The following is a 23,973-nucleotide window of genomic DNA, read 5'->3' on the forward strand; positions in this document are numbered from 1 at the left end:
CATTTGATTTGTTACTTGAAATCTGTCAGACATCTGACTTTATTATATATGTTATCCACACACCATCACCTTTAACAATACTTTGTCTTAGTCAAGAACCACCAATTTGACAATTCATTGAAATCACCATCGACCATCCCAATGCTTTTCCTTACATTTTAGCCGTATTTTTCTAACTCCGTCAGCTCTTTAATGAGTAAGCCTGCTCCGGTGTTCCATTTAACTTAATGAACACCTTACAATCTGTTGTCCAGCTTGACTGTATTTTCTTCTGTTTTCTTAATAATCTTGCTTGTCTTGCAATATCTGTGTTTTTCTGGATTAGGTGTTCATTAACATACACATTTGTTCCTTTCAACTTCCTTCCTTGCTTCAGTAGCTCTTTCTTCTGCTTCCTATTAACAAATCTTATAATAATGGCAGGTTTTTGATTCTTGTTTTTCCTTGGAAGAGTATGGCACCCCTCAATGTCCTTACTATCCATTTCAATGCCTTTACTATTGAAAAAGGCCATTACCTGTTCTTCCAGGGAGCGCAACTCTTGCTCAGGCGGCTCCCCTCTCTCTTCTGCTGCTGCTCGTGCATATGTCTGGTGCTTGGTTCCCAGACCCGTTACTATTACATCCGTTATTCTCGAATATTGTTCCAACTCTGCCACTCGTACTGCCAACATAGCAATCTTCTTGTCCTTTTCCTCACTTTGCCTTCTTACTTCTTTAATATCCTCAATTAAGTTGATTATCAGTTTTTGTTGTTTTGGAATGGTTGTAATTTCTTCTGACATAAAGTTCAAAGATTTCTTTATGTCCTCCAGTTCCTCCTCATTGATATTACTTCTTTTAGGCGGCATCTTCTAAATACTTGTGCCCCTTTTTTACTGCAGCCTCAATCAATCCTGAGGCTTGCTAACTCCGGGCCTGCCTTTTCCTGTAGCTTCACTAGCTCTTGATGGAGCCTGCACAGCAAATTTAGCATGTCCAAATTAACACTGTCAGATTTGATTTCAACACTTTTAAAGTGTCTATATGGGTCCACACCAGAGAGTGTTAATTTAACTCTTTTTGGAGAGTTGGTACGTTAACTCTGATTTAGTGTTAAACACTAAATCTGTCTGGAGTTGATAATTTAACACTGACTAATGCTAACTAGGTGTTAAGAGTTTATATATTAACTCTCAAAGAGTATTTTAGTTTAACTACGTAAGAGTTATCTTCTAATTAATTCTAAAAAGTGGAAATTTTTACTGTTCTGGACTTCTAGAAATTCCTTTGGATATAAACATTTATTAAAAAGATGCAATGGTTTTTGAAAAACATTTATTCTGAACTGTGCACCACAATTTCAAAACATTTTCTAAAGATGTAACAGTGTACATGTTCTCACTTTTATTAGAATTTTGTTTATCAAAAGGTCTGACATAGGTGAGCTGGTAAATGCAAATAACAGCATTCTCATCACTTATTTCTTCAATACAATATGCATGTCCTTCATTCATCACTTTGTGGAACTGCAACGCACTTCTGCTCTCCCCCATATTCCATCTTCACAAGCATATCCTCTGTGGAGATTGAATAAAAATTAGTTGACACTAATTAATGGCACAAATCAATTGCAGCACAGTAAAAAAAAGGGAATCCTTTTTGAGACATTACTTGTGTAAAGTATTTTCCCAAAAGATAAGGACACAGACAACAGGTAATACTGAACTAAATGTAAAACCTCAACCTTTTTCATTTTTACCTAAACCGTGTGCACAAAACTCTGGAGGATCTAAATGCTAACGTAGAACCAGTCAGGACGTCTGCTACTGCTGTTTGCTCGTTTTTGTTTTATGGGAGATCGTTTTCAGGCTTCAAGTAGCTCCATTATACCAACATTTCACATTCTAGACATTGTTTTAGGTGTATTTGACCAAAAATTTGACTGAAAATTCCCATTTTTCAAGGCTGTGGTATTTGCCCGCAAACAATACCTTTCAGCTAGCTAAAACAGAATATTATGCTATCAGCGAGCAACATGGCTAATGCCTTTCAGCTAGCTAAAACAGAATATTATGCTATCAGCGAGCAACATGGCTAATGCCTTTCAGCTAGCTAAAACAGAATATTATGCTATCAGCGAGCAACATGGCTAATACCTTTCAGCTAGCTAAAACAGAATATTATGCTATCAGCGAGCAACATGGCTAATACCTTTCAGCTAGCTAAAACAGAATATTATGCTATCAGCGAGCAACATGGCTAATGCCTTTCACACAGCTTTGTCTCAACTCCAAAGACCCACAGAAGTAAAAGCTAATAATAATAATTGAAACAATCTTTGAAAAAATGACTTACCAAGCATGGCAAACAACTCAAATATGTAGAGCAAAATGTTCTGAAACGGCTTCACTTCAGCTTCGATTGGAGCCTATGGTGCTGGGGGCGGAGTCTGTGTATTTACTCTATTGGTGTCATAGCCCCTGTAGGAGTTCAGAGTTAAGAGGTCAAGAGTTAATGTTTCCATTGTAACACCTCCAGATTTGACATAGAAACACTCATTTTTAACACTCGATTTTAACTACTATCATTTTACACCTCAGAGTTACATTTAAAAAATGTGACTCTACTTAGAGTAAAATTAACTCTACTTTTGCAAGAAGACTACTAACACCAATATATTTCACACTTTTGAATTTGCTGTGTAGTATTGGAAGTGAACAGAACCAGTGCTGGAGAGAAAGCATGGCAGGAGGAGAATCTAATGGAGCTGCAGACAGAGAGGCAACATTAGACACAGAACTGACGAGCATGAAGCTGAACACGAGGAGGCCAAGTTACCACTGATGGTAGCAGGACAAGCTGGCGAACACTGGCATGTGGCGCTGGTTTAAAAAGCCTCCTGCTGATTGGATGAGGAGCAGGTGAGATGCTAAAAACGAAACCCTAGAAGATGGAAGCTGGAACTCTTCTCACAGACAGGAAAAACTCCAGTCACTCAAATCATGTGGAGAAATAGTCCTGACAATGTCAGTAGCTAGGATGGCAGGGAGTTAAATGACTGGAGAGTGAGATCAAGTAAAAAGAAACACAAAAATCTTCAGCTCGAAATTAAAAGCACGACTGTCTTAGATATATTAATGTCTCAGTGAACAGCTGTCTCTTAGCTACAACGTTGTGATTAAGTGTTAAACTAAGCATGATAAAATTATACACAGACATAGAAAATGTTTTTTGTGTGAGCAAAGAAAGTTGTTCTAGGAAGCCAACATATTTTCTTTGTTGACAGTCACATCTCTGTAACAGTGCTTTTGTGGTTTTTGTGCTCAAAGTAGAGATGTGACGTGAACAGGAAATGTGGCTGCTGCGCTGTTGCTGTATTTGTACTGAGAAGAAGTACAAATGTTTGATATCATTTTATTTGTTTAGCTTGAGAAGAAGTGGCTGTAAATAAAGCTAGCATTTTGCCTTGTTTCTTTTTTGTTGTAAATGAACTTTTTGAATGTCTTTCTTTTTTGTATAAAACTTAGAGAAAACATGTTTTAAAAATATTGAAATATTGAAACTGGACAAATAAAATGATATCATTTTATTTGTTTAGCCTTTGTTTAGACATCAGTCTTTTGGTGGGCTTTTATTTTTGTTTGTTCTTTTATTTATTTATTTTTTTTTACCAAACTGGGAGCATCTAATGATGTGCCAAATAAAGTGGCAAAAATATCTTCATTATTTTATGTGTTATTTGCAAGGCTATTATTGTTAACGAAAACTAACGAAATAACGAAAACTAGAAGTGAAAAAACATTTTCGTTAACGGAAATAAAAATAAAAACAAAAACAAAAAAAGGAAAACTAACTAAAACTATAATGAGTGTTCACAAAACTAACTAAAATTAACTGAATTTATAGCAAAAATGTGTTTAGTTTTCGTTGATGTGTGCGTGTCATACAAGAGTCAAGGGTGAAAATGAAGTTTCGTTTCCAGATTTTTTTCTTGCTGTGTCTCATTATGCCAGCAGGTGGCAGCACGTTAGTCGAGTCGTCTGTGTTGCTACTCCGTCCACGCGCAGAATCATGTCAGGAAAAGTCGGGAGAAAGCGCCAGAGTCCAATTTGGGATTACTTTGAATATGACTGTGTTTTGGATAAAGCAAGTGTCTTGTAGTGGAAACAGACAAATTGTGAGGGACATTTCTAAAGGGAAAAAAATCCCACAAACCTTAAAGTGCACTTGAAAAGCTCACACAAGAAGGCTAACCTAGCTTAGCTTGAGAAGGTAAGGGAGCACACTCAACCCTCATCCCCAGAAAACAGAAGCTAACCCCAGGCAAGGCAGCGTGATGCATCCCGAGACAACAGGACGGGGATATCTACACAACTGTGAGTCAATTACCTTCAAAAAGTTTATCAATTCACTTGAACCAAAATTACGAACACCCGGTGCTGCGAGAGTTAATAGTCTCATTGGGGCCAAGATATACGTTTTATAGTTGCCTGGTATCAATAGTTGTTCATCTGCCTTTATTTATTTATTTAAAGAACCCATAGGTGGGAATGTGAGTTGTCTGTCTCTGCGTGTTAGCCCTGCGACAGACAGGCGACCTGTCCAGGGTGCAGTATGGTAGCTGGAATAGCAACATACCCAAGGATGAGCAGAATGACTGATATGATGAAACTGGGATTTTGTTACACTTAATTATTGCAAACACGACTAAAACTATAACTGAAACTAATCAAAACTAAACTGAAACTAAGGATTTTCAAAAAAATAAAAACTAAACTAAACTAGCAAACAATTGGTAAAAACTAATTAAAACTGATATAAAATTGAAAATCTGAAGTCAAAACTAAATAAAAATAAAAACTAATGAAAATTGCAAAACTATTAAAACCCTGATGAGAACCGCACAAGCTTGTTGTGTTATCTGGATGACCTTATGGTCTATGCCACATCTGAACAGATGGCACTTGAACGTCTGCAGATGGTTTTCTCGCTACTTTCTGCCAACAACCTGAAGCTCTCACCTAAGAAATGCCACTTTCTTCAGCGGTCTGTGAAGTTCCTGGTACACATCATATGTGGTGAGGGTGTGAAAACAGACCCAAGTAAAATGCAGGCTATAGACAATGTGCAGAAAGACCTGATGGAGTCTGACGGGGTGACACTGTGTGCGAGGAAAATCAGGTCCTTCCTAGGAATGGTTCTCTACTACCATCATTTTGTTGAGTGGTGCTCTGCAAAAACTAAGCCACTGTTTGATGCTGTGGCTGAACCGGCTGCGATACGCATAAGAGGTAGAGGCCATAAGCCTAAATTTAAAAGGGGCCACGTAGAGCTGGGCGATAGAACGATAACGATATGTATTGCGAAATAACTTTTTCTCGATAGAAAAGTTAAACTATTGCGATAGGCCTCATCTCTCTTGTCCTCTTAAAAAAAAGAACAGCCAATCCAAATTAAGTAGCGCAGAGCCGAACCAATCACAACCGCAGCTCACGTCACGTGACTTGTTACGTACAGCACAAGTGCCAAGCCGCACATGTGTATTTGTTTGGGAAGCAGCCAGCCGCCGTGCCGCCTGGGTAATGGAGGAAATGAATGTGCCGACTAGAAAAAAAATCAACCGAGAGCGTGACCGAAGGTTACCGAAGAAAAAACAGATGATGGTGTCATGATCCTGGGTCTTTTGACCCAGCGTTTTGAGTTTTAGTTTATGGTTTATGTTTAAGCCCTTCAGGTTTTCTAAGTTAATTTTTATCATGCCTAGGTTGTTATAGTTCTTTGTCATTAGATTCCCCGTGTGTCTAACACCCCTGTTAAGTCTCCCTTGTCCTTCATGTGTTTCATGTCTGTGTCTTACTGTAGTGAAGTAGATTCTGGGGTAGGATTTTACATGATGTCCACAAACGCACCACTGACATCCACACCTTCCCAACCGATAATTAGCAGGCTTATAAGAAACAGCTGCGCTTCACTACCAGAAGGAGGCATTTGGCAGTCTTGTCCATCCAAGGTGGCTGAGAGCATTAGGCAGTTAAGCGCTGCCTAATGCTCTCAGGAAAGCTACTCGGTTTAGTATTGCCCTTTAGAGAGTGGTAAGTGGGACTCTTGCGTTCATCATGACGTGGCATATAGTAGGGTGGACTTTGACAACTGTTTCCCTCCTTTGTTGCAGGTTTGCACTATACTGCTGCTGTCTTGTCACATGCTGTTTTGTTTGTTACATGATGCTTTTATAACGAACAATACTTTGGGGTGTATTTGTTTTATGTAGATCTTTTATTAATGTGTGTAACGTTTTATGCTTTGTTTTATTGTTTTAGTGGAGGTGCGGCCGCTTGTTGAGGGGCTAGGCACGTGAGGTGGAATCCCCTTCCTGATGCATGCGAGTGTACACACCGGGCATAGGTAGATTGCACCGTTTAGTGTGAGTGAGGTCTGCAGTGAAGTCACACGGGTGAGTAATTGGTGGCACCCTTGGGCACTCCTCCCTGTAGGTTGCCTCCTCAAGTGGCCGGTCTCCACTATTTTGTTTAGTTATTCTTTTATCATGCTGTGATTGTTTTAGGGTAGCATCGTGGTAGGGAGTCTGGTCATTTTAATCATCGTTTAAATTAATCATCAGTGTTTTAATTAACTATTTTGCCATCTCAACCCTGCTACCCTAGGTGCCTTCCTGATTTTATAGTTATGTTTTTAGTAGTTCCTCTTAATAAACTTTGATTTGTAAACTTCCTTTGTCTCACCTCTGCCGTTAATAACGAGTCTGTGGGCTTTGGTAGCCAGTGCAATACGTACATTGGCTAGAGAAATCTTTCCTGGGGTGTAACGCCCTCCCCCAGGTGGCGTTATCAATATCTTAGTTACAGTCCCCGGTTATTCCTCTATCGCGACACCACATTACGTTGTCAAGTTCAGGTTGTCATGTCTGCGTCTTATGTTTCCTGTTTTATTTTTCAAGAGATCTTGTGTTCATTGTGTTTAGTTTTACTCTTCCACTGTGAGGTCGTTATGTTCATGTGTGTCAGCTGTTCTCCATGTGTTCCCAGTTCTCTCATTAGCCTCCTGTGTGTATTTAGTCTGTGCCTTTTCATTCAGTCCTTGTCAGATTGTATGTGTTGTTCCCATGCATGTCCTGCGTTCAGGTTTTCACATATATAAGCTCATCATTATTGCCATGTTTAGAGTTTTGTTTTTTCTGTTTGCCAGGGTTTTTCATAGTTCGTGCTTCCTTTCTAGTTTACCCAGTTTAGGTCCCATACAGTAAAAATTTTTTTCCTGGCCTAAATATATTTCAAATATATGGTAAATATGTTGTATTTGTGATGCTGAAAAGAATATATTTTTGAAATTGAAAATATATTTGTTTCAAACTAAAATACATTTCAAAAGATATTTTAGGGTGAAGAAAATACATTTCCAACCTTACAGTAGAATGTATATCAAAGTATCCTTTATCTAAAATGTATTTAGTGCAATAATGATAACAATACTAAAAGTAACATGTTTTATGCACATCTGCAAAAAACAGTTGGATTCAAACGTCTATCACGAATTAGGTTGTTTATTCATTTGCTTACAGTATTTCACATTACACAATGTCTCACTATAATGTAGCGTTCACTTGACTTTGAAATTATCTGTCAGTGATACAGTAAACAAGATACAACAACTGCTATGTACACTTTAGTTTTTGACAATATATACAATATAGTACTTAAAGGAACACACTCTACTTTTTTTTTTGGGGGGGGAAATAGGCTCATTCTCCATCTCCCTCCGAGTTAAAAATGCAGCGTCTTCTTTCTAGATCCATATGTTAATAGGACTCTGGAGCGTAATCTTACCAGATGGGGCGTAGCCAGGATTTTTGGTCGAGGCGCCATATTAGCAGTCCAAACAAATGCTTGCTGTGTGGTCGGTTGTAATGTTAGATTGCACTACTGGCAAAGGAATAAGCTTGAAAACAGGCTCTCTTTTCATTGTTTCCTCACCTGGAAGCATCATGAGGTGTTGGATGTTACCAAAAGAAGGCGTTTAGCCTGGATAGCAGCTGTGAGACGAGCTGATATTCAGTTCTCTACCATCCACAGATATCTGTTGGTGTGAGATAGATATATCTATCATATTACAGACATTTTCATTCAGATAACTTCATATTATTCTTTATAGCCTGTTTTATTTTCAATGCGCTCTGAGGTCATAGCACAAACTTAGAACAAACATGCAGAACTACCTTTTATTTATACAGATGCTAATTATTTGGCATTAATGCAGCAAACCAGCCTATGAAATGAATGAAATAAATCCTGACTGGGTTCCAACACTACACATGGGGCACTACGAAATCCCTGCTTCAAACTACATGCTACATACCACCATGCCAATCAGATTACTTCTAACATGTGTGGGTAAAAAGGTGACCCTCCTGGATAAGATGGCAAAGGTTTGCTGCGTTTTGGTGAACATGTGCCCCAGTGTGGTAGTAAAACTTATGTAGTGATAAGTTTTCAAAAGAGTAAATTACAGAATGCTAGTAGTGGGTGATATTATTTAAATGCTGTCATGATTTTATGTGAACATTTTGTCATTTGTAAACTATACATGACATTGATTCTACATTGTAACTGATGTGATGTTCTACAAAGTGTTTTTAATTAAAAATAGGCAAACATTTGTTTCTTTATTCAACTTTTGAACAGTGGTACTTAGTAAGTACAGTTCAGTTGAGTATTTACATGCCCCCCTAGATTAAAATATGGGTTATTCAGAACAGAACTATGCTTGGAAAATATTGTTCCATCAGTTGATCCAACTCCTCCACAGTAGCAGGTGGACTTTTTCTTTTTTGAGGACGGCTTCTTTTACCTGTCACAACGAATGGTCTGTTTATGTTTTGATCAAGAACCTTTTTTTGGGCAGCTGAAGAGGAGAAGTCTATCTTATGGCCAACCTCTGGCTGTATCTTGGTCACATTACCCAGCAAAGCCCAGCATGCAGGTTCATCTGTAACAGTCCTTGTGCCACAGATCAACACTGTTGCTTCTACATTAAACAGAAGAGCAGTGACATGGCTGCAGGTCTCCATGACTCCGGCCATACAGCTGCAGTGGGCGTCTTCAACCTTCCCTGTGATGCTCACAGTGACCCATGGCTACAATGCTGCAATTCAGTCTTTAAGAGTGCAGGACCTGAAACACACACAGACAAAGTTCATTTAAAGACAAAAACTTTAACGAGCCAAGGCCGACACAAATGTGTTTTATCTACTTTCAAATCCATTTATCATAAATGTAACAAAGTGTTTTTATGTATCCATCTATAGAATGCTGCATGTTATATTCTAAATCTGCATGTTTGTTTTTAGAAACCTATCAGCAAAAAATTTACCTAAAGTGTGTAATGCAAGGATGTAATCACTTTCAAGAGGGAGAAAACATAAAGTTCGACTTTAAGTGACAATTGTGGACACCTAATATGATAAGGAGATTCTGCAGGTCATTAATCAATTAATGTATAAAACTAAAACAGAATGTATTTTTAGTGACACAGCACACAAACAAGGAAGCAAGATGTGTAATTAGGATTATTTATAATAAATATGAATTAATAAGGGCAATTTCTTTAACCATAAAGAATAACTAAATCCTTCAGGACAATGTCACATCAATGCACTGAACTCACTATGTTATCCCTCTAACAGCCTCCACGTGTTCTCACTGTAATTTCCCCCTCATGAATGAATTTATGCTGCACTAATTTGAATGTTCGGGGGGAATCAAACGCATTTTACTCGCAGTACTCAAGCTGACTTACCTTTGCTTGAATGAAGGCGTACTCACAACGTGGAGGCTTAAAAATAGCCAAATCTTGTACCCAGTCCTTGGTGAACCAGATGTGCACCTCCAGAGATTTATAATTGCGAAATTATAAAGGTGTAGATGCTGCTATCACTCATTTGAGGGTTTGTCAGAGTGAGGCTGAAGTCTAAAGTGTCCAGAGCATCAGGCCTCATTGATGTGCGCCCTCTGTAACGCTGGTTTTGCCCTTTAAGATCATCTGTTTTCTCTCGTCGTAGGTGGACAGATTTGGGGTGGAGATCATTGCGAGTCCACAGCACTGTGGGATTTTCCTCAGGTATAAAACCTGAGTACTTGCAAGGCAACAGGACATATTTTTCCCCCTCATACACCTCCACCACCGGAGCCAGGGCATGCTGGGAAACTGGAAGGAGACACAAGCACACACAACAAAAACATGTTTATTAGGGGTGCAACAATACACAAAATTCACGGTTCGTTTCGTTTCGATACTTTGGTGTCACGGTTCGATATTTTTTCGATACAAAAAAAAATGTTCATGCCTTTTTAATTTGTCATTTATTTAATTTTCACGGCACATTCTGCACCACATCTGTGCGTTCATCATTTGTTTGAAGCCAGCTCACCTCCTGCAACCACTTTTCCGAGAATACGCGCTTCTTTTGTGGTTCGGACTCCTTCTGACATTTCTTTGGAGGTGGAGGAAAACCAAAGTAACTGCTTAAAGGAGCTTCTTCGACATCTTTAAGAGTTCTAAACAAATGTCTGTCCTCCTCCAGAAAATCTTATGTACGTAAACACGCGTTGCAACTTCTTATCTTGTGCGTGTTTTTTATTTTGACAGCGAATGCGCACCTGCGGACCACTTATGTGCAGCCCTGGTTATTTAGCTCGTCATATTGCAGCCACAGAAATTCTTTTGTCCATGAAACCATAAAGCTGCACTTTCTTTTTTCCTTATAGTCTGATTTGTCATAACTTTTCCGTTTTGTGGTAAGCTTTTCTTTGGCTGTCACTTCTTCACCCTGACCTGTCTTATTTGGCTCAGCAGAACTAAAATATATATCCTGCTGCTTTTACACACGCACTCACATAACGCTCAGCGATTCTCTGCGCGATCAACCTCTCACATGTTTAAGCTGCGGAGATTTCACTTGTCATGTTTGCATAGTAAGCTAACGATTGATAAGATGTCAGAAGAATTGGTGCAAATTATCATCACTCACCAATCAGTGCTGTCGCTCTCTATACACAGTTCACGCGATTGCAAAGTGAAAGCAAAAAACAAATTCAAACGCGATTTCAATATGTCACATGTTGACAGTGGCTCACCGATGCCAATGACATAATTACCCAGCTACATTTCCGAAAGAATGCAAAAGCATTGACATATATTTTTCCTTCCTACGATAGGCCGACGGGCAGGGCAGAGATAGATTTTGGTAGCCCGACTGGAAAAATGGATTTTGCGAGCCCTGTATCTGATTGAGGAATCACTCATCTTTGGAAAAGAGAGTTTATTACAGAGAAATGTCTCTTTCCAAATTAAAAGCTATACTATACGCTTCTTCTGGGCTATATTCTCAGCAGCATATTAAACATATCAGGTCCCCATAAGGAGAATCATGTGCTAACGGCTGTCTAAATGACTCGGCTAAAGTTTGTAGCATGCCTGCTTGTTGTTTTTGTCTGCTTCCACTTGTCTTTGCACTAGGATGATGTCGGAGTAAATGTGCAGTCGTATTCGTTGTGTTCCCACTAGTGCTGTCAGCGTTAATCTGAAATGACGTTAACGCCACAACACGGCAAATCTCCGTTAACGAGCTACCGTGGATCGCCCCGTGCGTGGGGCTGGACGGCCAACACGTTAACGAGCTAACTGCGCTAACGCACTAGTTCCCACCAATGTAATTGAGCATTGCTGGCACATCCAACATACTGTTTTACTTTAGTCCATGACGCGCTTACCTTCAGGGTCATACGTCACATGAAAACCAAAATAGTTCCAAACGCCAGATCTGAATGAGGGTGGGGGAGGTTCAATTTGCCATGTTGCAACGAGCTTAGCTTCTGTCTCGCTAGCTTGCCCTGCGCTCAGTGAATCTGCGTTCGACTACTCCGCCTAGGCTGCACTGTCGAGCGCAGATCCACTGAGCGCTCACAGACGGCACCGTCAGAAGGAAAGTTGATAAAATAAATTAAAAATTTTGTATTGTTCATACATATGCGTACCGAACCGAAAGCACTGTATCGAACGGTTCAATATCGATACGAGTATTGTTGCACCCCTAGTGTTTATGTATTTGCAGTGTATTTTCTCCTCTTGTTTCAGAAAGTGTATGTAACCTAATGTAATTATGAAAAGTATTCAAACATGGATTCTTCCTATCCAACAAACACTGAAAGGACATCAAAGATGTTAAAGAAAACTGATGGATGACTGAACAACACTGAGGTGAAAGGAGGAAACCATCTCTTATTTATATCAGCATTTGGTTGAAAAATGAACACAGATACAAGCAGATCTGAACCCAGACACCTTCTTTTTATGAGACAGCAGCGCTAATAATGACATCGCAGTCCATCAATTTTTAACACATAACCTTACCATGCAACAGCATCAAATGAGGCAGAAACACAGTCACACACAGAGAAAACAGTTTATTAGTAAATAAACATCTTAGTGTTACAACATAGAAAAGTGTCACCACTGACAATGTTACACACAACTGGCAACACAACCAATTTTCATTTGTATCATTGGACAAGTTTTTTTCTTCTTTCTTTTTTTTGCCATAGTCATTAATCTTGTCAAACATCACTACTTTCTGGCAGGTTTGTGGTTCTATCAGTAAGAAACAGAGACGTCTGGAACACACAGTTCGTCTTAAACAGATATGAACTCAGCTGTAACCCTGTGAGCGCCCTGCATGAAGTCCCAGAGGGGGTTATAAGGAATAAAGTCAAGTAGAGTCAGTTTACATCCAGTAAACTCATGTTAGACTTTATGTTGTCTAAAAGCACAAACAGCTGTGTTGTTGTGTTTGCATTCAAAGAGCGCTCTTACCGAGTACGAGGAGCAGGAGTGGCAGCAACATCTTCATCTCCAGTTAAAGTCCTGATAACAACAACACGCAGCTGCTGATGCACTAAAAGTTTGGTCCTCTTACATTAGACAGAGAAAACCTGATAATTTCCTTTTGATCCTTCAAAATAAAATATTTTTTATAGCAAATGACTTTCACAATTAAACTCAGAGGAGAAACAACCTGCAGCGTGGATGTGTGGTGCTGTTTGAGTCATGTTTGAAGACATAACTTTGTTTGTTTGCTTCTTCAGTTTTTATGTATTAAAGTAAAAAAAAAAAAACTGTGCTGAACACAGAGTCATAAAAAGAATATATATGCATTCTGATTGAGCTAAAAGTAAATCATACGATATTGACAATGAATCAGAGTTTTAAAACAGAAAAATAAGTAATAACTTTGTAATAATTGTTCTAGATTTTCAATATCAGTGTTTAAGTGACTCATCAGGAAGTTAGACCGTGACTGTTTGGATGTGGTGAAAAGAGGACAAGAACATAACAGGAAAAGTGTTAGAAGTAAGAAGAGTGGGGTAAGAGTGAGAGGCGGAGGAAGGAGGGACAAGCGTGGACAAACGTATAAAAACACTGTGTCAGTATAGAACCTACGCATGTGTTAACCACACCTTACACCACAGGGGAGGGACCATGCTGGAACACAGCTGGCTCCTTACAGTGGTTTATAGTGGTGGTTACTCACCTCTGTATGGTCAGTCTTCTGTTTCTGCGTTTGCCTTCTTTGTACTCTTTTCCTCCCAGGAGCCAGTTTTAGCCTGACTTACCTGCTGAGATTGTTGGACATACAGACCGTGGATTTTCCCTTCTCAAAGTTTTTTGAGTCCACCCTGTAACTTCAGTTAAGACATTTTTTTTCTCAACCTAAACTCTGGTCATTTATAGATTTGATGATTCTTTAAACCTCAAACAGATTTTATTTTCATCTCATAATATTTGTTATGTTCCGTATCACTTTGAATTTGTTTCCTCATTCTATTGTGAACATGACTGAGACATGTTTGAGTCTTCAAGTCAAGCTGTCCTTTGTTTCCTTTGTAAGACACAGGTAAGCAATAAGTGCCTGACTTAACCCAGAATACGACGAAACCACTTAGATCTGTTTTTATGAATTACATGATGATTTGTGTTAATGCAGGAGTAATGTTCCATAATTAAATAAAGAATTCATTACACCCTGATACCTTACTAACGCCTCATGGTGTGTATTTATAGTTGACGTGCATGCATTTTCTTTTGATAGCCTCCAAAGCATTGTGGGAGCTGAAGTTTCACAACTCTGAGCATGTTCATTTAATAAATGTAATTTGCCCAAAAACAAACAAACTGAGAAGAAACATGTAAATATGAAACCATGAATAAAAATCTGAAATCAGTGTAACTACAGTACGATTTAGAAGTAGTTCCACTTATTCCATTTCCTTGCAGTCAGTCAAACTAATCAATGACTGATGCACCCTAGTTTATTACTGATATCAAGTTTCACATAGACCAGTGCTTCTCAAACTTTTCACAATGAGTACCACCTCATAAAATATATGGCTCTTGAAGTACCACCCTTATGACCAACATTATAGTACAGTAGTATAGGCCTATTTAACACCACATACAGTTTACATGAGACAATTTTATTTCTTATATGAATGTTATTTATTTTAACTGTCATAAACAGGATGTGACATAATGATAATAACAACAACTGTACTGCATTAAAACATTCACAGCAGGTGGGATAACCAATTTTTAAACAATGACCTGATGAATCCTGCTTCCGGGTTCAAACTACTCTGAGTTTTAATAAGGCTGTTGTGTTTTTAACGTGTTTTAATGATTTGGATCTTGTTCCGTGTAATCTAAACAAGCCCCTACAAAAGGTCAGTGATCACTGTCGGCCTCTCTCGGTTTTTATTACCACTGTTCATTTTAAAGCTCAGTTTTTAAACCCTTACGATTTAACTACAGCCCAGCCCATGCAGCAGTATATTAATGACTAACCTCGTATTGTGGATGGATTAGCTCAGTCGTTCTCCTGACTGAAGTGTGATCCATTTACAGCATCCTGCCATGCCATTACATTTGTCCCTGACCTTTGGGAACCCTCACGTTAGCGTTTATCTAGTGGGAAAAAAAGTTAGCGTTCACCCTCCAGCTTCACTGTGTTTATATTATGCTAACCATAGCTGTGTACCTAGCCACCACATACCAGCTAGCCCAACTTCAGTAACACTACAAACACCACTGCTGTTTAGTTTCTCAATTCAATTCAATTTATCTATTGCCAAATCACAACAACAGTCGTTCAAGGTGATTTATATCATCACCTGCCGTGTGATGACCCTCCTCCAGGAACCCCCCATCCAAGGGAAATACACCACTCTCAAGGCGCTGCTTCTGCGGTGCTATTTCTTATGGCTACTAGGAGCTTCAGCATCCAGGTGATAGTTCAAATTCAAATTCAAATTTTATTTGTCACATACACAGTTATACACAGTACGATATGCAGTGAAATGCTTACACAACTGCTCGTGACCTAAAGAAAAAAGAAAAGGCTATGAATAAAATAGGAAATAAATATGAAAATCAAAAAGGGTAAATTTAACTTGGACGGAATAAAATAAAATAAAATAAAATATAAAAATTAAGTTAAAAATGAGATAACTGTACAACACAAATTAGAATGAAGGGTAAATTTAACTGGGAAAGAATAAGATAAAATCTATAAATTAAAGTTGAAAATAAAATAACTGTACAACAAAATACACAATACACAGTATAGAAATATATAAGAATGTATGAAGAAATATAAATATATATACACACAATAACAGCAGCTGTACAAGTATTAACTGGAAATGAGGAATATAATGTCCAGTGTTGTGCAATCCACATTATTTAGTGTCTTGTGCAGTGCAAATATGCTTAAAGTGATTTAAGTGATGAAGTGAAAACAATGTCCAGAATGTTCAGTGTGTGTGTAAGAACTATATGTGTGGGTCAGTAGTGTGGTGGTGTGATTGAGAGACCGTATCGCCTGCGGGAAGAAGCTCCTCCTCAGTCTCTCTGTGTTGGTCTTCAGGGAGCGGAATCGCTTTCCTGACCTCAGCAGAGAGAACAGTCCGTTGTTGGGATGGCTGAGGTCCTTCACGATCTTCCTGGCCTTGGTCCAGCACCGCCTGCTGTAGACTGAGTGCAGGTCAGGGAGCTCTGAGCGGATGGTGCGCTCAGCTGATCGCACAACCCTCTGTAGAGCTCGTCTGTCCTGCATGGTGCTGTTCCCGAACCAGGTTAAGATGTTTCCCGTCAGTTCCTCTCTGCTTAGTGCTGAAGTCCACTATCAACTCCTTTGTCTTACTGACGTTTAGAAGGAGGTTGTTCCTCTGGCACCAGTTCTCCAGATTCCTAATCTCCTTCAGGTAGGCCGCCTCGTTGTTGTCAGAGATCAGGCCCACCACGACGGTGTCGTCAGCAAACTTGATGATGGTGGTGGAGCCTGTAGTGGCCACACAGTCATATGTGTACAAGGAGTACAGCAGGGGGCTCAGAACACACCCCTGGGGGGCTCCAGTGCTGAGAGTGGTGGAGGCTGAGACATGTCCATCCTTACTGCCTGTGGTCTGCCAGTTAGGAAGTTGGAGATCCACTGACACATAGATGAGCTGAGGAGAAGTATTCAGGTGAAGACCCCTAAAGGTGTTTCTCAAACTCTGTAGAAGCACCTTTAGATTTTTGCCCATGTTTGCAGGAACGTTGCAGCTCTATGAGCTTCCTCATCAGGTCACCCCACAGGTTTCAGATGGATCATCTAAAACTTTCACCTTCTGGTGTTTCCTGCTTTTGTTTATGTGGATGCTCTGGGTCACTGTTGGACTGACAGGTTAGCTGAAGGTTTGTAGTATTTGGACATGTTCAGGTATTCATTGTGGATTTAAATATATGTCCATTTGCTCTGCAGCGTCAGATTTTGGTCCTGCACAGTGCTGCGACTCTCAGTTTGTGTCTTTATCCTGCACGTCTCTACATGATGCTCCTGAAACCGTTTCTTTTCCTGCTTCATCTTTTTCTTTAAAAGGTGTCGGGATGGCGAGCCGTGACTGATGATGGGAAGTGATGAACTTTCAGTCTGTGTTGGTCGGGTCTGATTTAGAGGCGGGTGGATTGATCCTGATATAGATCAAGGTCGATCAATGCTTGTGTGCTGAGTATCACGTCTCTTTTGTTACAGGTTGTGAATCTGTGGTATGTGATGGGTATGTGGGCTCCAGCCCCTTAAGGGGGGCTCTCATACAGTCAGTGCTGGGAGGTGTTGTGTAAATGCAGACTGTGCTGGATGTTATTTTTAACACGATGAAGATGAGGTTCATTGTTTTGGCTGTGTTTTGCCAGCAGCTCACAGCTGGTGCTTCTGTCTGAGGATGAGGGTGGATGTGGGTGTGGACATATGCCTACAGGACTCTCGGATATGAAATCAAAAAGAAGAAAAAATGTTTCTTTTTTCTGAGGCAGCTGCTTTTAAATAATCACTGGTGTTTGACGGGTCTAAATATAGTTTTAAAAACCTTGGGAATCGTCTTTGTAATCATGTCAAGTCTGAGTTTGACTCAGAGGTTGATGTTTACTGACTTCCACAGCTGCACACGTGCATGTGGTCAGAGAAGGTCAGGGTTTGGTGATGGACACCTTTCCTTTGGAGGCTCTTCTCCTCAGAGTCATTTGAGCAAAGCCAGGCTGGATGGACACCATCAGTACACATCGTTGACTCTCAGATATCTGCAGAACCAGGTCCAGATTATAGGGGGACCATCCAGGACTCTTACTGATTTTTTCTGGAAGTCTCTCCTGTGTTTCATGTCTCACTGATATGGTCTCACAACACCTGTGCAGGATGTGTTTGACTCTGAGGATGGTATTAGTGAAGTCACAGTGACTCAGTCATGCTTCTTTGGGAATTGTGCCAAAGTCAGACCTGGAGTTCAGGATTTAGATGTCATGACTTGGGAGTGCTTCAGGCGTCCTTTGGCGAGGATTGCCTTCCAGCTGCTGACGCTGCCATAAAGGTCTGGTTGGAGGGGTTGGAGGGGTGCTGCACTGATGGTGATGTTCTCCCAGGGTTCTGATGACTTGGAGAGCCCAGCCTGATCCTAGTGTGCCTGCTTGTGATCTTGTTTTTAAATGGAGCCATCTAAGAGGTTGAGGGTGAGCTCATTTTTGGGGTGCTTCAGCGCCCTTTCTGCCAGAGCGATGGTGGCTGAGACGCAGCGGAGCGGAGGTGGAGTTTCTGGCTTAAAACAGGACATGTTAGCTGCATTTAACCTTCAGTTACTCTTTATATAGTTGGTAGGAGTCAGGCCATGTTTCTTTTTAGCTGAAAAACATTACACCAGGTAACCTGCAGTGTTGGAAACGTGTTTCCTGACAATGTTTGCTACTCTACAATCCATCCTGCTCTGTAGTAAAATCAGCGACACTTGACCGTCTTGTTGCTCCCATTGAAATGTATACAGCCTATTTAAAATCTAAAATTTAAAATTGTCTGTAGCCTGCTGTTGTTACCACTGTCCTGTTTGAAATGGATACTAACTGACTGAATGCTCATTAACCTTATAACTCCTGTTGTGCGTGCGTGTGCACGTGCGTGCGTGTGCACGTGCGTGCGTGTGTGTGTGTGCAGAGAGACAGCCAGGTTCATAATGGATATGAGGAAGTTTTTTCAAAAAAAGGAGCCACATTCAGGTAAAAGTGTAAAATCAAATGATCAATAATCAAGAATAATGTTGGATCAGTGTTTCAATGTTTATCTTTTATTAGATGTTCATGTGGTTTGGTTATTTGTTATTTGGTTGGAAGTGCACTGAGAGAGGACTTTTTTTATTAGTGATCTTAATAATATTTTTTTCATATTAATGTAATTTTTCATCTAATTGAATCTATTTGTGTATGATTGTCAGTCCAAAGAGGGAGAGAGGAAAGAGGGAACGTGAGGAGAAAGTACAAGGTCAGGAAGAACCAGGTAAGGAAACAGAGAGGGAACAGTGACAGACAGAAACTGTTAAACTGACAAAGAGACTTGACCACCAAAAAGTGACAGACAGATTTTCCAACCTCAAGCTGAGGCCACATAGGTTAAAAGAAAAGAAAAAATCTGCAGAGCCATAGTAGTATCTGCAGTAAAGATCTTTTTATACATTGTACCAGAGGCAAAGTTGCCTCCATTTTTATCATTTTTTTATCAATATTTTGTACATTTGTACATTTCAAGGACTCTATTTTTGGAGTCTATTTTCATGTATCTGTATTGTATGGAAGAAATATAGTATCATCAGAATTCAAGTATTTTTAGACATTGAATTTATAACACTGAATTTTATCCTCCAAATTTCCCTGCAAAAATATTCACCTGCAAAAATTCACCTGCAAAAATATTCACCTGCAAAAATTCACCTGCAAAAATATTCACCTGCAAAAAATTCACCTGAAAAAATTCACCTGCATATATTCACCTGCAAAAAATTCACCTGAAAAAAATTCACCTGCAAAAAATTCACCTGCAAAAATTCACCTGCAAAAATTCACCTGCAAAAAATTCAACTGCAAAAAATTTGCCTGCAAAAAATTCACCTGCAAAAATTCACCTGCAAAAAATTCACCTGAAAAAATTCACCTGCAAAAAATTCACCTGCAAAAAATTCAACTGCAAAAATTCGCCTGCAAAAAATTCACCTGCAAAAATATTCACCTGCAAAAATTCACCTGCAAAAATATTCACCTGCAAAAAATTCACCTGCAAAAAATCACCTGCAAAAATTCACCTGCAAAAAACTCACCTGCAAAAAACTCACCTGAAAAAATTCACCTGAAAAAATTCAACTGCAAAAAATTCACCTGCAAAAATTCATTTTCAATTTTTCGCAGGTGAATTTTTTATTTTTTTTTGAAAAGCACTTCAAGCGTGCAGATCCTGAATTAGGACACAGCCACTGAGTACAGACCGGCTGATTCCTGTAAAGGGAGAGGCAGGGAGAGGCAGGAAGAGGCGGAGCAACAGCTGAAAAACAAGAAGCTCAACGTCATTTTTTAGAAGTGACAGTGTGAGAGAGCAGCAGCAGAGCTGCAGTCGAGTCCTGTTTGTCTCTAAAAGAAGATTCACTGGAGTCCATCAGGTTTCTCTCAGCAACAGTGGTGAGTGCAGCTGATCACACTTCCTGTTTCTACACAAATCTTCACTCTGTTCACTTCATCAGGGCTCTAGAGCGCCACCTCATTTCTCCATGGTGCCACTTAGGCTACGTCCACACTCGCCCGGATAGATTTGAAAACAGCTTTCCGCGTCCACACTAGTGTTTTCAGTCATTTTCACAGAGTTGTGCGTCCACATTAAAACGGCTGAAAACGCTTACGTTCCAGTCCTGCGCTTGCGTGAAACGCAAGACGATTCGACCTGTCTCATTTCTGTGTGCCGTTTATTTACTTTCCGGCTGTTTGAAACGTCGCGGCAAAAGGTGGAGGAAAAGCACCGAGTTTTTTAAATGGACTCACAATGAGGTGGAGTTGTTGCTGCGAGTAACACAAAAGTACAAAGTTGCAAAGGCGAGAGAGAAATAAAGAATTTGAAGAAAAGCTCTGTGGAGCATGTACAGACTGATATTAATCTTTAATAGGACTGTCAAAATAACTACTGTATAATGCTCTCCACCATCTTTGTTTAATTGGTCACATGACTGCATCACATGACTAACATGCGTCATCGTTTTAGAAAGTCTCTGTTTTCACTGTGACGCTAACGCACCCTCACCAAATGTTTTGTTTTCAAAATGTTTTCCTTGGAGAAAACGCCGTCTCAGCGTGGAGGCCAAAGTGGAGAGAAAACGATGGGTTTTCAAACAAAAACACATTAGTGTGGACGTAGCCTAAACAAATAGGTCACACCGGTACGACCAGCCATTCGAGCAAAAACAAAAGAAAATCTCTGCAACTCTGAAAGTCTCCGTGTGGTCAACAACACATTATGCCCATATCGTTGGCTAAACCAATCAGAGAGAGGGCAGGACCTCTCTGATTGGCCGTGGTCCAGATATTCCTGCAGGCCTACGTGTGTACGTTTGAAAGTGCAGGAGGTGAGCAGCCTGATAGGATGGATGTAGCTGTGGGTAATGAGAAAAGAGGAAAAGAACGATTGATAACTTTTTCGTTGAGGCCGGTGCTCTGACACGGAGCCATCAACCTCTCAGTGTCTAACAGTCGAAGAAGCTGTTGAAGAATCTTGTTCTGTGTGTGATGCTGCTGTCCGCTCTGTTGTGTCTGAGATTGTATGTACAGCTTTGTATGTGCAGGTCCATGGAGGCAAGTGTTGTTCCTATAATCCTCTCTGCAGACTTTCTGACTCTTTGCAGAGCCTTCCTCTCTGTCTGTGTAGTGTTTCTATACCAGACAGTGATGCCTGCGGTGAGGATGCTCTCTATCAGTCCTCTGTAGGCCTGGGTGAGAGGGTGGTGGTTCATGACAGCTTTCCTGAGCAGTCGAATGAAATAAAGCCTTTGCTGGGCTTTTTTCACTGTTGCTGTAGTGTTGAGAGTCCAGCTCAGGTCTGATGTAACCTGCAGTCCCAGGAATCTGTGGCTGTTTGCCGTCTCCACCTCTGTCCCTTTGACGATAACAGGCTGCAGGGGAGGGGGGTTCTTCCAAAAGTCCAGTATTAATTCCCTGGTCTTGTCCGTGTTGAGGATGAGGTGAAGAAGCTTCTGTGATGAAAAGAAACTCAAAGAAGTCCAGAGGCTTTTCTCTCCAAGCTCCTCAGACTACTGACGCTTGTTTCTCTCTTTTTAAAAATGAAATTTAAAGTGAATTTTGAATCAAATGTTTCTCTTCTTTCTCCCTCAGAGTGCAGACATGTCTGCTGCCAGCAATCTGCGATCTGAAGATCAGTTTCTGTGCTCCATCTGTCTGGATGTGTTCACTGATCCAGTCTCTACACCATGTGGACACAACTTCTGCAAAACCTGCATCAGTCAGCACTGGGACATGAATCAGAGCTGTCAGTGTCCCATGTGTAAAGAGACTTTCTACACTCGACCTGAGCTGAGGGTCAACACCTTCATCTCTGAGATGGTTGCTCAGTTCAGACATGAAGCTCAGCAGAAAGCCAGCAGCAGCAGCTCAGAGCAACAAGCTGCCAAACCAGGAGAAGTTCCCTGTGACGTCTGCACTGGAACCAGACTGAAGGCCCTGAAGTCCTGCCTGGTGTGTCAGACCTCCTACTGTCAGACTCACCTGGAGCCTCATCTGACAATGAAACGTCTGAAAAGACATCAGCTGATTGATGCTGTGGAGAACCTGGAAGGCAGGATGTGCACGAAGCACGATAACCTTCTGCAGCTGTTCTGTAAGACCGACCAGACATGTGTCTGCATGCTCTGCCCTGTTTTAGACCACAAAAACCACGAGTTTGTTCCTCTGAGAGAAGAATATGAAGGAAAGAAGGCAGAGCTGGAGAAGACAGAGGCTGAGATTCAGCAGATGATCCAGAAGAGACGACTGAAGATTCATGAGATCACAGAGTCGGTGAAGATGAGTAAAGATGCTGCAGACAGACAGAAAGCAGAAGGTGTTCAGGTCCTCACGGCTCTGATGGAGTCTGTTGAGAGACGCCTGAAGGAGCTCATGAAGGAGATCGAAGACAAACAGGAAGCAACAGAGAAACAGGCTGAAGGTCTCATCAAAGATCTGGAACAGGAAATCTCTGAGCTGATGGAGAGAAGCTCTGAGGTGGAGCAGCTCTCACGCTCTGAAGACCACCTCCACCTCCTCCAAAGCTTCTCCTCCCTGAAAGCTGCTCCACCCAGCAAGGACTGGACAGAGGTCAGAGTTCATCCACCATCATATGAGGGGACTGTGGGGAGAGCTGTGGCTCAGCTGGAGGAGACAGTCTGGAAACCCATGAAGAAGAAGCTGTTTGAGGCTGCAGAGCTGCAGAGGGTCCAGCAGCATGAGGTGGATGTGACTCTGGATCCTGATACAGCTCATCCTAAACTCATCCTGTCTGATGATGGAAAACAAGTTTATCATAGTGATGTGAGGAAGAAACTTCCAGACAACCCAGAGAGATTTTCTCAGTGTGTTTGTGTTTTAGGAGAGCAGAGTTTCTCTTCAGGCAGATTTTACTTTGAGGTTCAGGTTAAAGGAAAGACTGAGTGGACTTTAGGAGTGTCCACAGAGTCGATCAACAGGAAGGGAGACATCACAGCGAGACCTCAGTATGGTTTCTGGACTGTGTGGCTGAGAAATGGAAATGAGTACAAAGCTTGTGCTAAGTATTTAATCCCCCTCTGTCTTCATCCTGGTCCTGAGAAGGTGGGGGTGTTTGTGGATTATGAGGAGGGTCTGGTCTCCTTTTATGATGTAGGTGCTGCAGCTCTGATCTACTCCTTTACTGGCTGCTCCTTCACTCACAAACTCCACCCATACTTCTGTCCCTGTCCTAATGATGGAGGTAAAAACTCTGCACCTCTGATCATCTGTCCTGTCAATCAAACTGATCAACGACTGATTTAATTTGATGAATGATTGATTTTTCTTGAAGGGAACAAATGAACATCTTGAGTGTAAATCCTCTACAGTCTCCATGTTTCTATAGAATCTGATCATCAGGACTCTGATTCACACTTTGATTCTCATGGAGTTTGATTTGAACAGAAGAAAAGTTGAATCAGGAAATGTTCCCACTGATGGAGACTCGAGCTGAAGAGCAAATATCAGAGAATAAATGTCCAAAAGCTTCATTTACAATAAAGTTTGTTCAATGCTTTGAGTGAATCCAGACTCATGTGTGGCTGTTATACGGAGCATCAGAGTCCAGCTGAGTTATGTTGGATACAAACTGCTTATTTTGGCTCTGTGAGCAGTTTTGTTCACTGAAAACTGATGAGACGGATAATATTCAAAGAACTCTGTAGAGATTCATGCATCCATGTTCTCCACCTGCAGGTGTGGAGGAGAAAGGTGGAGCACAGACTGCTGCATCCTTCCAGTCACATCATTTTGATGATTATATTTGCATGTTGTGATGATTTGGGTTAAAGAT

The 23,973-nt window shown here is 40.6% G+C and overlaps 1 long non-coding RNA gene and 1 pseudogene across 2 annotated transcripts; one reads left to right on the forward strand and one right to left on the reverse strand.

Annotated features, from left to right (window-relative positions):
- Positions 1-8,652: 8,652 nt before the first annotated feature.
- Positions 8,653-9,901, reverse strand: LOC146520953 (uncharacterized). Its single transcript, XR_014873255.1, has 2 exons — positions 9,795-9,901; positions 8,653-9,169 (listed from the first exon to the last, which is right to left on the reverse strand). It is a non-coding gene; the product is annotated as an uncharacterized LOC146520953 (long non-coding RNA).
- A 10,052-nt stretch (positions 9,902-19,953) lies between these two features.
- On the forward strand, positions 19,954-23,705 carry LOC146520954 (E3 ubiquitin-protein ligase TRIM21-like; annotated as a pseudogene). The gene is made up of 2 exons (XR_014873135.1): positions 19,954-20,075; positions 21,774-23,705. The product of XR_014873135.1 is annotated as an E3 ubiquitin-protein ligase TRIM21-like (transcript).
- Positions 23,706-23,973: the final 268 nt, after the last annotated feature.

Source organism: Neolamprologus multifasciatus, chromosome 3 (assembly GCF_963576455.1).
Source record: "Neolamprologus multifasciatus chromosome 3, fNeoMul1.2, whole genome shotgun sequence".
In the NCBI taxonomy this organism is placed as follows: Eukaryota; Metazoa; Chordata; class Actinopteri; order Cichliformes; family Cichlidae; genus Neolamprologus; species Neolamprologus multifasciatus.